We start from the raw sequence: 15,845 nt of genomic DNA, 5'->3' as shown, positions 1-15,845 counted from the left end.
ACTAATTTGCGACAAGAAGATAAAGAAAAATGATATTCATGTAGGTACGGTTACTTCTCGACTTCTCCGATTACTTCTCTGATTGCCCGTGGTGCTAGGCTTGCACATTGAGTGACTCTACTAGTCCTTGTGGCACCTCCGGCCTCTACATCAATTTTTAGGTGACTCTCCATCTTCTATCTTGAGAGTCATGCCATGACCGCTCCATGTAGCTACCTCATGGACTTCACCGACACATATTTTGGGGCACCCATGCCTAGTGCTTCATCAACATCGTCATCAACTCGCAAGGATGTGCACACATATGCAGTGGCTACTTGGAGGACATCTCTTACTCCCAAAAGATCTATTTTTATTATTCCTACAACTTGATGTATTTTCGGGTCCTCTGCCCTAGGTAGTTCCCCTAAAATGATATGTATTGAGTGTTTGGTTTTCATTGAGGTCCTCTGCCTTGGATAGTCCTCCTAAAACGATGTATTGGTTTTCCTATTTTGGTGTGTGGCTTCCTAACATGTCCTGTTATGAAGCCAAGGGGGGATGTACTGTGGGAGCCATGTATTGGCTTTGATAGGTTTAGAGGGGGATATATTGTAGGAGCCATGTATTGGCTTTGATAGGTCTCGTTATCAGGTCTGGCCGAGTTCCAGGATGGTGGTGTATTCCTAGACCTATGAGCTGGTTATGTAGCCATGCTATAACGTGAGCCTTTGAGCATGTTGAGTCTCAAGCCATGAGAATGCTTGGATTAACCTCTGAACACACTTAGACTTTAGCCTCTGAGTTACATAGGGTGCATAGTTTGATGACCGTCATTGTCATGTTTTGTTCTTGGTTCCATTCCACAGCAACAGCCCTTTCATATGATCATAGCCAGACAACGCATTCTCTACATCATTTCTGTTATCACTCACATTCCTTCCTATAACGTTGATATTTCGTAGCCTCTCCTGCATCTGCTCACGTGCAAACGATGATCGTCCAGCCTGTGAGGTAGCCATGCTCAGCCAACTACAAACAGCTCGCTATCTCTGGAGATCTTCAGCGCCAAGGTCTCCTCAGCATCACCGGCTCACAAACTGCCCTACATGAAGATAACCAGCAGCGTCCGCAATAGCCCTTCTCTCCCATTCGATCTGAATTCACCACGTAGCTGTAACCCCAGAGCACCTAGAGCTTATCCTTTCCAAACCTGGAGTCCCTTTGTGCCAAGCATGCAGTCGGAAAAATCCCCCTCCCATCACGTACGTAGGCCTTCACTTGATAGGTGCTCAGCCTTTCGCTTATGCACACCCTCTCTTTCATCTACGAGAGACTCTCTCTTCGTCCAGCCTTCTCTTCAAGGAGCCCCCTTGTGCAACGTAGATCTAGATGGGAGAGAGGCCTTGCTTCCTTTGTGGCTCTCGAAAGGCTTTTAGAAAAGAGGAGTTGGTATGCTGGGACACGTAGATGGTTTGTAGGCTTGGCACTATGGATGGACAGGTTGCCTCCATTTTAGTATAGCATTGAGACTCCATCCATTCCACTCCCTTGTCAGGAGGTGAAGTCATCAAATAGGATCTCTTGCAGCTCCACACATACAAGAGCTGGTTAGTACCTATGGAGCTTTTGGTGAAATTCAACTTCTACAGAGATCACTACCCATGGATCTTAGAGAAGGAGATTCACCGAACCACAAGACAACACCTAGATTCATCACCCACATGCATTAAGGATCTCGATTGATCAGGTCTAAGTATCTTCATATAGGCTTTAGCTTGACACCGGGTAGGCAAGGGGCATTCCATGTGAGAATTGGGATCTATTGAATATGCAGGAGACTGAGGCAAAGGATCACTATGCATTAAGATGCTCCGCATACTATGAGAACCATGGATGGCACCACTATCTTACAATAGTGGTTTTGGCCCATGTAGCTGGCACATCCAGATCAGAGGTGGGTGGCTATTTTCCTTCTTGTGGACCAAAGACACAAATACCAACTTAAACAGGCATAGAGAAAAGCACATGAGGGACCGGTTGAGCCTAGTCGAAGCATGATCACAATGTTTTCTCTGATGACCCCAAGCCAGGGATAGCATGTAGCAGAGAGCCAAAGGACCCAACTTGATAGAACCCAACCCTAGGTGGAAACTCGCATGAGGATTGCATAGATATCCTCTCTCTTCAAACCACTAGAGTGACAATAGCACTTGCCAGACATCACGAAAAGTACAGAGGAGGAGGGATGGACTTGATAGGCAAAGCACCAGTAGTGATCTGTCACTGACTTTCTTCCTTGACATTAGCCCTCACCTGATCTTGAGCCATTATTAGACGATCTCCTCTTTTCTCTCCTCGGTGGTCCAGAGGAGTTGGTCCCACAGATAGCATACATAGGTCCAGCCAGTTGGATGGACAGCTAACCGATTGGTAGGTGGCCAGGGGATTAAATCTAGGCACGTTCCAAGATGCCAAGAACATTTAAATTAGAGAGTCATACATGAAATATCAACTCACTAATCTGTGCACCAAATATATCAACATCTTCACGTTGATAAGGAAAAAAAAGGAAAGACAACTAGGAATTATGTACTTCACCACGTCAGATAGGTGAGACTTCATAGGGATCAGCTGCAATGTGGGCTCGTAGATGATGAGCTTATGAACCAGATTCCAGAGTATGTGTCTTTGTAATAGGCACCGAGACAAACCCCCACAAAAAAAAAAAACTGACTGAACATGGATCATACAGACTCAAAGAGAGACAAAGACTACACAGCCCGATACAGATAAACTTAGAAATGAACTTCCCCCCAAAAATCAGAGAACAGTCAGCCTCAGAATACTATAAACCCACAGCCAAAACTCCTAAGCTTCCATCAAGGACAACAGCTCGTAACTCTCCCCAAAGCTGCAGTCAACGACCAAAGAGTGAAAGGGACTGGAATATCAGATCGCATCAACCATCTCTGGCTTACAAATCCACTTCCAGTGTATGTATCCTTCTCCTGCCGACAGAGTACTCCACGCTTATACTTCACGTCACCAACAGACCTTCAGCCAGCAGAAAACGATATACAGCTATGCCTCAAGCTTTACTAATCCATAGCTCATCACCAATCACGCACAAACCCAACGGAAGACACCTCCAGCAACAGCCCTTTCATATGATCATAGCCAGACAATGCATTCTCTACATCATTTCTGTTATCACCCACATTCCTTCCTATAACGTTTATATTTCGTAGCCTCTCCTGCATCTGCTCATGTGCAAACGATGATCGTCCGGCCTGTGAGGTAGCCATGCTCAGCCAACTACAAACAGCTCGCTATCTCTGGAGATCTTCAGCGCCAAGGTCTCCTCAGCATCACCGGCTCACAAACTCCCCTACGTGAAGATAACCAGCAGCGTCCGCAATAGCCCCTCTCTCCCATTCGATCTGAATTCACCATGTAGCTGTAACCCTAGATCACCTAGAGCTTATCCTTTCCAAACCTGGAGTCCCTTTGTGCCAAGCATGCAGTCGGAAAAATCCCCCTCCCATCACGTACGTAGGCCTTCACTTGATAGGCGCTCAGCCTTTCGCTTATGCACACCCTCTCTTTCATCTATGAGAGACTTTCTCTTCGTCCAGCCTTCTCTTCAAGGAGCCCCCTTGTGCAACGTAGATCCTTCTAACGTAAAACCGAATCAACTCCCAGCCGCCATCTTCATGTAGCTCCAGCTCACAGTCCAAAAACTCCGCTTCATCCTTTCACATAGCCACCTTGCATGTGCAGGATGCCTTCCCAATCAGTCCAGCCACCTCAGCCTAATTTGCCACCTCATCAGTGACATTTTACCACTCTCCCATTATAACAAGCATGGGATTTATCATTTGGGATTTACAAAAACAATTTAATAATACCAATGTGGTGGTTGTTTGGGATATACTAAAAACAAGTTATGGGATTTAATAAAACCAGCACGATGGTTGTTTGGGATATACTAAAAATCGACCAAGAAAACATGAGTGATTGCAGCCGAGTATGAAAAACATCATCATGCCAAGCATCTTTGCCATTGCACTGAAAAAGACATCCCAGGCTGCTCTCTCTAGGGATTATAAACCAGGGTATCTTGGAGCGGTGGATGAGGATGAGTAAGATAGTACTAAGAAAATGAAGTCTCATTGCAAGGAAACAATATTCCACTTATCTTTGAAAATGGAAAATGTATTTAAGACTACGTTTCTTTAAGTAACTCCCAAACGAGCCACCACACTTGTTTTTGTAAATCCCAAACAATAAATCCCATGCTTGTTTTGAGTATATCCCAAACAACCACCGTGCTAGTTTTATTAAATTGTTTTTGTAAATCCCAAACAATAAACTACCACCATGATATTTCAATTAATGGCTTGGATCTGAAGGATGTATCCTTGGATGGGGGTGCAGCTGTGAACATCATGCCCAAAGGTACACTACAATAATTGGGTTTGAAGTTGACCAGTGACATCTCTTTCCAAGTCTGAATGGCTGATCAACGCAAAGTGAAACCTATGGGGGCAGTCAAGGGTGTTAACATGAAGATTGGCGGTGTGACATTCTTGTCCAACTTCCTTGTTTTGGACATGACCGAAGATGCACAAACCTACCCTTTACTTCTTGGTCGACCATGGTTGCGGTCAGCGAAGGCCATTCAAGATTGGTCCACAGGTCACGAGAAAATCATGGCACCGACCCATCGAACTAGGTAAAGAGGATTTTGAAGAGCAAGCTGGAATGGAAGAGGAGCATTGGGCTCTTGGGGACTGGCCCATTGCAGATGACCAAGATGGACGAGAGGAAGCACAAATGGTGGAGGGTTTTGAAAGCTTGACCTACTTGTTGGATCATGCTGACCAAGTTCAGGGTGAAGCTGTCATCTTAGATTGGATGGGCGCCTTGGGCTCCTTATTTGTTAACATGGTGGAACTCAGTTCTCTAGCTCATGGTGGTGACCAGCCTCCAAGTGAGAGGGACCAGCAAGCAGCAAGCCCTACTACATCTTTGACCCCTGGTCTAGGTGAGCTTGCCTATCACACGATGCCCTTTGGTGTCTACAACAATCGTCACATGTATCAACAGATGGTTCGTGCAACTACAGGAGAGGTTGATGCTGAGATCACCAGCGTCGCCAGAAGTGATGAGTGGGAAGGTCAAAGGTTGACACACGACATGCACAGCACCAACCCTCAAGAGCTAGGTCCAATGTTGACACACGACATGGGAAGCACTAGCCATCTAGGAGGCCACTTCACAATCACTACAGCAGAGCAGACTCATGATACTGATAGTACAATGGAGATCACTGAGAGTGAGACAAATGACTTGGAGAGTACTAGTTGGGTGGATGATTATTCAAATCAGTCTGATCGAGAAGCCGAGCCTACCAACACCATGACTAATGTCGACCAGAGACCAATGATGTGGCCACTCCCTCCTCCAAGGACACACAACACTTTCAGGCATGATGTTGATGTTGGAAATAGCCAAAGCCCAGAGCAAGGAGAGCACCTACGAGGAGTAGTTCAGATATGCATTGGAGTCAAAGCTTTCTCGAGTACCTAGCAGTTACACCTTGCACCTGAAGAAGATGTCAGGGACCTTGGCTTGCTTGACCTATATCTTTCTAAAGCCGGCCTCAATATGACAGAAGATGTTCCAGGAACCACCTATGAGGTGGAAGGCTTACCATACCGTGGGATGATCAACCCGGCAGAAAAGGGTAAAAAGAAGTCCTCTACTAATGCCTCTTCTACATCTCAACCAGTCCCGGAGACCACATCAACATCATTCCCTCCATCTTGGTTGAGGGAATTAAGCGGGGACTTCTCCCTCGAAGACACTCCCGCACATGCAGGGTTGGGGGAAGGAGCAACCAGCCACTCCACATCCACTAGTGTTCCCCAGGTGGATCAAGCACGTGATTGGCGGTACCTCAACATCAGGACTGAGGACGACCCATGACATTTGAAGGTAGCAAGATGAGTCTGGGAGCACTTTTCTCACTTTCTCTCTCTAAATGCACCCTCTCTCTCTAGACTCACTCTCTCTCTAGACTCACCCTCTCCACAAGCCAACCTAGCACACAACCACCTTCTCTCTCCTGGTGCACAACCACCTCTCTCCGGTGCACAACCACCTTCTCTCTCCTAGTGCACAACCACCTTCTCTCTCTCCTATGCACAAGCATCTTCTCTCTCTTGGTGCACAACCACCTTCTCTCTTCTGTGCACAAGCACCTTCTCTCTCCTGTGCACAACCACCTTCTCTCTCCTGGTGCACAACCATCTTCTCTCTCCTGTGCACAACCACCACCTCTCCTGGTGCGCAATCACCTTCTCTCTCCTATGCACAACCACCTTCTCTCTCCTAGTGCACAACCTTCTCTCTCCTATGTACAACCACCTTCTCTCTCCTGGTGCACAACTACCTTCTCTCTCCTGCTACATAAGGATCTTCTCTCTCCTCCTACAGAAGGACCTTCTCTCTCCTACTGTAGAAGGACCTACTCTCTCCTGTTGCAGGACCTTTTCTCTCCTATCTGTAGAAGGACCTTCTCTCTCCTGTGGTACAAAGGACCTTCTCTCTCCTATTGCTGCAGAAGGACCTTCTCTGTCCTACCTGCAGAAGGACCTTCTCTCTCTTGGTGGTACAAAGGACCTTCTCTCCTGCCTATAGAAGGACCTTCTCTCTCCTGTTGCTATAGAAGGACCTTCTCTCTCCTGCCTACAGAAGGACCTTCTCTCTCCTGCCTACTACCTGCAGAAGGATCTTCTCTCTCCTATTGCTACAGAAGAACCTCTCTCTTGCCTGCAGAAGAACCTCCTCTCTCCTGGTGGTACAAAAGACCTTCTCTCTCCTTCTGCAAGGGACCTTCTCTCTCCTACCTGCAGAAGAACCTTCTCTCTCCTGGTGGTACAAAGGACCTCTCTCCTGTGCTATAGAAGGCCCTTCTCTCTCCTAGTAGTGCAGAAGGACCTTCTCTCTCTCCTGGTAGTACAGAAGGCCATTCTCTCTCCTGTGCAGAAGGACCTCTTCTCTCTCTATGGTGCAAACAACCTTCTCTCTCCTGTGATTCAAAACAACTCTCTCTCTCCTGGGTGAAAAGAACACGCCATGTCCTTTAGCTTTGGTGGTGAAGTGAACAAGGAGGCTTGGTGTCCTTTAGCTTCGGTGGTGAAGTGAACAAGGAGGCTTGGTGTCCTTTAGCTTCGGTGGTGAAGGGACAAAGAGGCTCGGTGTCCTCTAGCTTCGGTGAAGGATCGACAAGGAGGTTCGGTATACTCTAGGCTTGGTGGTGGATGCAAGAGGTCAAGTCAAGTCCTCTAGCTTCGGTGGTGAGAAGCAATTCCTTCGACTCCCTCTAACAATTACCTCTCTTCCAAGTACTCTCTCTCCACCCCATCACCTCTCTCCTTCCCCACCCCATCACCTCTCTCTATCATCATGCCTCTCTCTCCACTCCTCTCCCCTCCTTCACCCACCTTGGCATCCGCTATTTTTAGCAGCCCCTTGTTTTTGGGCTGCCCTTCTACCTAGCGGCTGTTTTTCCCCAAACTCTCTCACCGCATACAACCTACAGGCCTCCCCCTCGCCTCCTTCTCCCTGCTCACACAGCCCCCCTGTGCCATCTCTCCCTACAGCCCCTACCCCCCCTGCGCCATCTCTCCTTAATCCGCCTACACCTCTATCCCTACAGCTCCCCCCCCCCTTGCGCCATCTCTTCCTACCCCCTACACTAATGTGAAAAAAAAAGAAACACAAGACTGTCCTCGGACAAACACAAATTGACTCAGTACTTTATTGCTGACCCCCATACAATCATATCCACTTCTTCAGAATCCAGCTCTAGAGACAAAATCGTATCTTCAGGACTTCTTCGGGATCAGTACTGTAATATGGTAGCTCTTAAGGTAGAGCCTATGCACCGACTTTCAGAGCGGGTATCCAGAGCACACAAGTAACAAGTCAACCTCCCACACAATCTCACTAGAACACACCCAGACTCTTTGAAAGAGGGGAGAGACTACACAGCCTGAAACAAACTGAACTTAAAACTGCACGTTTCCCCAAAAAAAAACTCAGAAAGCAGTCAGCCTCAAACACTATGAACCCACAGCCCACTGCTCAATGGCCAGCACGACTCCCAAGGCCACAAGCTGTTCAAAAGAAGAACTGGCGGATACCATCATCTTAAAACCTGCAGGTATATTCACCGTACAAGCAGCCGTACAATTATATGTACGACAGCAGGCCCGTACAACCACACAGAAATCCGTACAGTCTGCATTTAATGGCGACCATCTTCCGTACAGCTCGTAGAAGCCATCTTTAATGACCCGTACGTGCCTGTTCAACCTGTAATCAAGGCACCGTACTACCAGTCCGTACTGATCGATGATTACACCCCCGTACAATCTCGTACTGCAGCCCGTACAAAACCTACACTTCAGATTCCGTACCACCTGTACGGCTCTTTCCAGCCTTCATTCAACGCACGCCATCCGATGCAAGGCTACGCTTGTTCCCAAAGCTCCCTTCTCATCACGTACTAGCCCGTATTCTTCATAGGCGCTCAGCCCTTCGTTTATGCACACAGCTTTTCGTACAGCTCGTCTGCCCTTCACCGACTCCTCCCTGAACTCAGGACTCAGGCCATTCAAGCACGTAAAGGTCATTCTAATGATAAGGCATTTACTTCTCCACTCCCCGAAACTCTCTCCTACCTTTTTCTAACTCAATTCTACAACTCTACCTCAAATTTTCTGTGGATTGAGGATATGCACAAGGACAGATGTGGATGAGAGGATCCCACAGTGTCTACCCTCATGCACAATCTATGTGGAGAAAAATATATACAGATTTTATCCTATAATATTAGCCCAACCAAAAAGCTGCAAACATTCATGTTTGACAGCTTGAAGCCAACATAAACTGCACTGCAGCAAGTATATCTGCAGTCAAAACTTCACTGAATGCATCTTTTTCCATCACAATTGGCCCACATGTTGACACTTGCATTATTCTTATCACATACTTCTTCAACCGGTACCCATTCACTCGATTGGTGTGCAAACTTCCATCCAAATCACTCAACTGATATGATCCATTTGAATACTTCTAAAACACACTGAAAGGACCCACCCACTTTGTCACAAATTTAGTCTTGAAAGTACTATCCAGTTTATTGTCATATCTTAATACCAAGTCTCCTTCTTTGATGTTCTTATCCTTATACTTCAAATTAGCTTTCATTTGATTCTTTTCCTGAGTCTGAGCATAGTGTTCAACTGCTTTCATTCTATCAAGCTGAGCTTCCTGTAGTTCAACCAACCTTCTTTCATACTCGGTGTTAGGTTCTTCATCCATTTTCATGAGCAACTTCAGAGCTGGAATTTCTACTTCCAATGGCAACAAAGCTTCTTTTCCATATACAAGATGAAAAGAAGAAAACTGTGTACCTTCCTTGACTGCTATTCGGTAGGCCCACAATGCTTGTGGCACAATTTGATCCCAGCTTTTCCCATACATCTTCATGATTTTACTCATCATATTAATCAACTCTCCGTTGAAATATTCATTCTTACTGTTACATTGAGGATAATAGGGAGTAGCATATCTATGCTTAATTCTGAGCTTATCACACAACAAGTCAACCAGCTCACTTCTAAATCCAGGCCCTTTATCACTTACCAATTCCAGAGGCATTCCAAATCTACAGCATATATCTTCATATATGAACTTGCTCACTTGTTTAGCATTGACTGAAGCAACAGCCCGTGCTTCTGCCCATCTCGAAAGATACTCTACCGCAGTGAGAATGTAACACTTACCTCCTGAAGTCATGGGAAGTGGACCGATTGCATCAATCCCCCACTTCTCGAATATGTTGTATGCTATGATGAGATTTCTCAGCTCTGGATGTAATACTCTTCTTCCCATCTGTTGGCATTGTAAACAGGATCTGCACCAATGCTTTATATCTCTCTGTAGAGAGGGCCAGATATACCCTTCCATTAGTATCTTTCTTAGCATTGTCTTGAATGCGAAATGTCCGCCACAAATCCCCTCATGATTTGCCTCAAGCACATGCATGATCTCAGCTTGCCATGGGATTCTTCTCAAGACTAAATCTGCACCCTTCATATACAAAACATCGTCAATAAGACAATAAGGCTCACAAGTCTTAACAAATCTATACCTCTTTTCTTTCGGAACCTCTTCTGGCACTTTTCCTGTGAGCAAGAAAGCCTCCATATTCGAAAGATACTCTCTCCCTCTGTACAAAGGTTCTTGAACTTTTACTACACACACCTGAACATTTTCCTCTCCACAAGCAGCATTATGTGCCTCATGATTCAAGTTTCTGTCCACATGCTGTAACAACCATGCATCAAAGTGTCTGAGTAACTTTTTAACAATACTAACCCAATTCTTTAAATGTTCATGCTTTATCTTCCATACCCCCAGAATCTGTTTTACAACCAGCATTGAATCACCTTTTATGATCAGTCTTTTTATTCCCATCTTCAAACATGATTGCAAACCTTCAGCTAAAGCAGCATATTCAGCTTCATTATTACTGCTTACCTTCAAGGGAAAACCTGATTTCCGAATTACCTTACCATCAAGATCATAGACAACCATTCCACCGGTTGCTTTGTCAATACTCTTCCTGTAAGAACCATCAAAGAACAGGGTATAGCTGTTTTCTAAACTTTTTTCCTGCACTCTTTCAGTATGATCTTCCACTTCCTTGACTAAAATAGGAGTATCTTTGTAAGTAAGCAAATCGGCCAGGGTTGCTCTGGTTGAGTTCTCTATCAAGAAAGTAAAAGTATACTCCTGCAATTCTGTTACCCATCTCACCATACTTCGTGAAAAATTAATACCATTCACAAGTTGTGGCAACAGAGTACAACTGGTAAAAGTACCACAAAAGAATGAGGCCGGAAATAATTCCGAAATCTTCTACATGCAAATACAAAGCTGGCTAATACCAATTCAGAAGCTGAATACTTCTTCTCTGCTTCACTTTTTACCCTACTAGCAAAAAACACAGGCCTCATATACCTTGATTGCTCTCCCTGCTGCAATAAAATGGCTCCCAATGCATCCGGCCCCACTGAAGGATTGACATAGAAAGTCTTATCAAAATCAGGAGCTTTAACACTTGACACTCTTCCAACAATCTCTTTGACTGCTTCAAAAACCTCTCCACATTCACTTGTCCATTGCAAAGGCACCTTCTTCACTGCTTGTTGTAATGGATACAAAACTTGAGAAAGCATAGAAATGAATCTGGAAAGATACTTCACCTTTTGCAAGAAAGTATGCAACTGCCTTGTCTCTGTTGGAGGTGCTAGAGTAACCAATGCTTTGATCTTCTCAGGGTCTGGCTCTATTCCATTTTCAGAAACAACATGACCCAATACTTTAATACTTGGCCGTGCCAACTTACATTTTTTGGGATTAAGCTGTCCTCCACTATCATCAATTCTCCCAAGTACTTGATCCAGTTTGGAACAATGATCCTTCCGATCACTAAAAATACAAATATCATCAATAAAAGCCTTGCAAAATTTATCAAGAAAAGGGGCAAGTACCTCATTTGTGTTCTCCTGATAATGCGAGGGAGCATTCTTCAAACCAAAAGGCATCTTCTTATAAGAAAAGCAGCCCCAGGGAGTAATAAAAGTTGTCTCTGTCTGGTCTTCAGGAGCAATTGCAATCTGAAAATAGCCCGAATACCCATCACATAAACTATACATCTCATGACCGGCTATCTTATCCAGTATGCCATCCACATGTGGGAGAGGATAGTGATTACTCTTCGTCATAGCATTCAACGGTTTGTAATTAACACATACTCTCCATCGTCCATCTTTCTTTGGTACGATAACCACAGGGCTGGCCCAGTCAGAGTGTACAATGGGAAAAATTATATCAGCCTTAAGCAACTTGACCACCTCCTCTCGAAGTACTCTCACTTGCTCAGGACTCAATCTTTTCATTTTCTGAAATACCGGCCTTGCATCTTCTTTTAATTCTATCTTCAAAGGCTTCCCTTTCAACCCTCTAATCTCTTCATACGATGTGATAAATAAATGGGGATACCTGCGCAACATGGCTGAATACTCTTCCTTTTCTTTCAGAGTAAGATCTGGATTAATCATTTGCTGTACTAATTCCTGTGTTGGGACAGGTGCCTCTTTAGATTGCATAAACTCCTCCATTGTTTCAAATCTGTCCTCTTCTAACTGATGTACAGTTTCAGCCTGCTCACTTGTATCCAAAAAGTTCACTCCCTCAATGAAAGCAACCTGAGCTTCATCACTGTCAGAAGTAGTACTACTTTCTTCTTCACTCGTGGTCTCATTGTGCTTTTCTTCTTCCTCGATTGGGCTTGATATCTCAGCATGACTTACCATATCAAAACTGAACTTTTTACCATTAGATGTATATATTGAGATTATTCCCTTCACCCAATTTTGAATAGCTCCCACTTTCCTCAACCAAGGTCTGCCTAAAATGAGAGGGTAAGCACCCATACCTGCCGGCATAACATGACAATCTATTCTGCAATGCACATTGAAGACTTCCACATCCAAATCCTTCACTACCCCCAAACTCTTCACTCTGGCGTGGTTGGCCATTCTTATTCGGAAGTGAGAAGGATCAGTAACCTCCAAACCCAACCTCTCAACACAAGATTGAGTCATCACACATATCTGGGCACCTCCATCAATGTATGCCTCTCCAAGCTCATATCCTTTATGCCATGCCTCCACCGAAGGGCAAATATCAGGAAGCTCCGATATAGACGTAATATTTTTTGCTACTTTATGCACAACTCTCTTCTTACCTGGATTTACAGCTTTCCTCCATTCTCTCTTCAGCCTTGGACAAAGCCCAATCCTCTGTGCAAAAGTAATATCCACCTTTCTATTAGACAAATCAGCAATCAAGTCATATTCAGCCTGCTCCTTTCCCAAGGGATAATCAGCTGTTTTGTATTTCTGTCTGGGCTTCCTCACCTTTTTCCTCTGGTAAGTAACAACATCTTCAACCTGCTTACTCTTTTTAACACTTGGCTCTCCTTCTTCATCCCTGTCTCTCTTCCCAAGAGGCAAAACATCCAAATCACTCTCTTCCAATCCAAGCACGCTGACAAACTTACCTTTCCCTTTATCTTCAAAGGAAACCTTCTTTACTCCGTTACTACTTGAAGGTCCAGGCTCTTTTATCTCCACTCCATGATCAGTTGACCTATCATTTAAATTTGAAGGAAGTGGGTACACATCACCGCCAACTCTGGGGGGCTTATCACATTGCGTACTATAATGTCCCCAATCTAGACAATTGAAGCATTGCACATACGGAATTGCACATACGGAGCGTACACTCCTCGTCCTCTCCCGCCTTGCAAAGGTGCTTGAACACTTGAATTGGATGCATTACTTGCTCCTCTACCACCTGGAGTCCGACCTCATCCTCTTCCTGCCATAAGGTTTAAGCTGAGATTCTTCATTAATTCAGCCATTTCATGAATTTCATCCTTCATTGATCCCTCTTTCTTTTCTTCTGGCCTCACTGGCTCAATTACATTCTGCACAGGCATCTCCATAACAGAAGGAACAACGGGCACGCCATACTCCAACTGAATCATCCTTCTTTGCTTCCTCTCTTTCTCCTTAGCCACTCTCAGGGCTTCCTCAAAAGTTGGCAGGTCCTTCACCTCAACCTTCACCCGTATCTCAGGCTTTAATCCTGCAATAAATCTATCCTTCTTTATGACACGAGGTGGTACTTCTGGCAAAAGAATTGCCTACCATTTATTCCACATGACCATAAATCTACTCACATAATCATCCACAGTTTGGTCTTTCCTTTGATACAAAGCACATAACTCCCTCCATACTCCATCTGCATCCCTGGTACATGCAAACCGTGTTAAAAAACCACTTCTTACCTCTCCATAAGTGAGATTCCTGCGTTCTCCTTGCTCATTTTGAAAACTGGCCTGAAATTCCTGCAACCATGTACGGGCTTCTCCCATCAAGCAAAAAAATAAAATTTGCAGCAACACTTCGGGTGCATTTCTGTCTTTTACAAGAGTTGTGAACTCCATACTCTCAATAAAATTTTCGGGGTCTTGATTGGGTAAACCATAAAATCTTGCAAAATCTTGAGCCATTTTCCAAGATCACTGAGTACTCCTTGACTTGGGTGGACTTTCACTCACCAAAACAAAGACCGTCCCCAGCAGGATTGCCAACACAATGATGTGAAAAAAAAAGAAACACAAGACTGTCCTCAGACAAACACAAAATGACTCAGTACTTTATTGCTGACACCCATACAATCATATCCACTTCTTCAGAATCCAACTCTAGAGACAAAATCGTATCTTCAGGACTTCTTCGGGATCAGTACTGTGATATATGGTAGCTCTTAAGGTAGAGCCTATGCACCGACTTTCAGAGCGGGTATCCAGAGCACACAAGTAACAAGTCAACCTCCCACACAATCTCACTAGAACACACCCAGACTCTTTGAAAGAGGGGAGAGACTACACAGCCCGAAACAAACTGAACTTAAAACTGCACGTTTCCCCAAAAAAAACTCAAAAAGCAGTCAGCCTCAAACACTATGAACCCACAGCCCACTGCTCAATGGCCAGCACGACTCCCAAGGCCACAAGCTGTTCAAAAGAAGAATTGGCGGATACCATCATCTGAAAACCTGCAGGTATATTCACCATACAAGCAGCCGTACAATTATATGTACGACAGTAGGCCCACACAGAAATCCGTACAGTCTGCATTTAATGACAACCATCTTCCGTACAGCTCGTAGAAGCCATCTTTAATGACCCGTACGTGCCTGTTCAACCTGTAATCAAGGCACCGTACTACCAGTCTGTACTGATCGACGATTACACCCCCGTACAATCTCGTACTGCAGCCCGTACAAAACCTACACTTCAGATTCCGTACCACCCGTACGGCTCTTTCCAGCCTTCATTCAACGCACACCATCCGATGCAAGGCTACGCTTGTTCCCAAAGCTCCCTTCTCATCACGTACTAGCCCGTATTCTTCATAGGCGCTCAGCCCTTCGTTTATGCACACAGCTTTTCGTACAGCTCGTCCGCCCTTCACCGACTCCTCCCTCTTCTCCTTTATCTGCAAGCCCCAAGACTCCACGTACCATGCTCGCTCATCAACCAGAAGCTTCCCTCTTCTATTACGTAGCCACATGTATGAGCACGATGCCTTCTCAATCTGTCCAGCCACCTCAGCCTAATCTGCCACCTCTCTAGTGACATTTTACCACTCTCAAGACATTTCCCCCAAATCACATTAAATGCACATTTTGGACCTTTAGTCACACAATTCCCACACACATTAGCATGCACATTAAAGCTTGCATGCTTCCCCATATACACATATGAAAAGCCCCTTGACGTGGGCACCAAAACATATCGAATTCTCGTAACATACAAGTGCACACGTCAAGGGGGGTTGTGAAGTGATTCACAATGACATTGTTTTCATGTACTCCCATAGGTTGCATATCCATCTAGATGAATTTGTGCAACCATGGTACTTTAGGTATTGCAGGGTACACTTGAGACGTTTCCAGGGTACTTTCAGCCATATCTTTGAGGGGGGATTTGTAAGACATTACAAAGATATGGTGTTGTAGGCATAAAGTCAACCCTATGGTTGACCAGTAGTACTTGGATACTATATATACCAAGTACTTGTATCGTTTCATTTGAACATTTCTATTGGAGCTTTCTTGTGTGTGTACTCTTGCTCACTTGTGTT

General features: G+C 44.9%; 1 protein-coding gene across 1 annotated transcript in view; it reads right to left on the bottom strand.

Moving 5' to 3' along the window:
• The window catches only part of LOC147901234 (uncharacterized), a 242,280-nt gene that overhangs the window by 68,798 nt on the left and 157,637 nt on the right, over positions 1 to 15,845 (bottom strand). The window lies entirely within an intron of this gene.

The sequence above is a fragment of the Dipteris shenzhenensis genome, chromosome 6 (assembly GCF_047967505.1).
Source record: "Dipteris shenzhenensis isolate YYH24624 ecotype China chromosome 6, Dip_SZ_1.0, whole genome shotgun sequence".
NCBI lineage: Eukaryota > Viridiplantae > Streptophyta > Polypodiopsida > Gleicheniales > Dipteridaceae > Dipteris > Dipteris shenzhenensis.
This window is presented reverse-complemented; position numbering and strand designations above follow the sequence as displayed.